A 664-nucleotide genomic window follows, 5' to 3' on the forward strand; every position below is an offset into this window, starting at 1 on the left:
AGAACGCTTTAAAAGAGACTAACGTCGTCTATGCCTTCAAATGCCCACTTGGGGACTGTAAGCTCCAAAAAACCCAGTATATAGGCAAGACAACAACATCTCTTTCTAGGCGTTTAACGATGCATAAACAACAGGGCTCCATTAAGGAACATATAATCTCTTCCCATAACCAAACCATCGCCAGAGAAATCCTAGTAAACAACACAGAAATCATCGATAGATACAGCGATAGCAGGCGGCTTGACGTTTGCGAGGCACTACACATCAAGAAGTCACACCAGCAATCAACAGCCAATTATTGCACAACTATATTCTACCCACCTCAAGACTCCGCTCCAATATAGAAGCATCAAGAAATATGGACCAATAGGCTTTCTACAAACACTTCTATTCAATATCCATTGTTTCGTGTTCTGTCTTGTGTTGATACTTTTAATACCCTATTAATATCCTCTAATGCCACATCATCCTTCCCACCTCACTCAAATGTAATGCCACATCACCCTTCCCACCTCACTCAAATGTAGATATAAAATCAGGGAAACGCAAGTTCTAATCAGTTGTGTATTTGTGAAGTCTTTGAAAATGTAATAAGTTTTACGAAACGCGCCCGTGTCGCGTCAGACTAGAAATAAAAATGAATTTTGGGAAGTGATTTTTGATT

The sequence above is a fragment of the Procambarus clarkii genome, chromosome 5 (genome assembly GCF_040958095.1).
Source record: "Procambarus clarkii isolate CNS0578487 chromosome 5, FALCON_Pclarkii_2.0, whole genome shotgun sequence".
Taxonomy (NCBI): domain Eukaryota; kingdom Metazoa; phylum Arthropoda; class Malacostraca; order Decapoda; family Cambaridae; genus Procambarus; species Procambarus clarkii.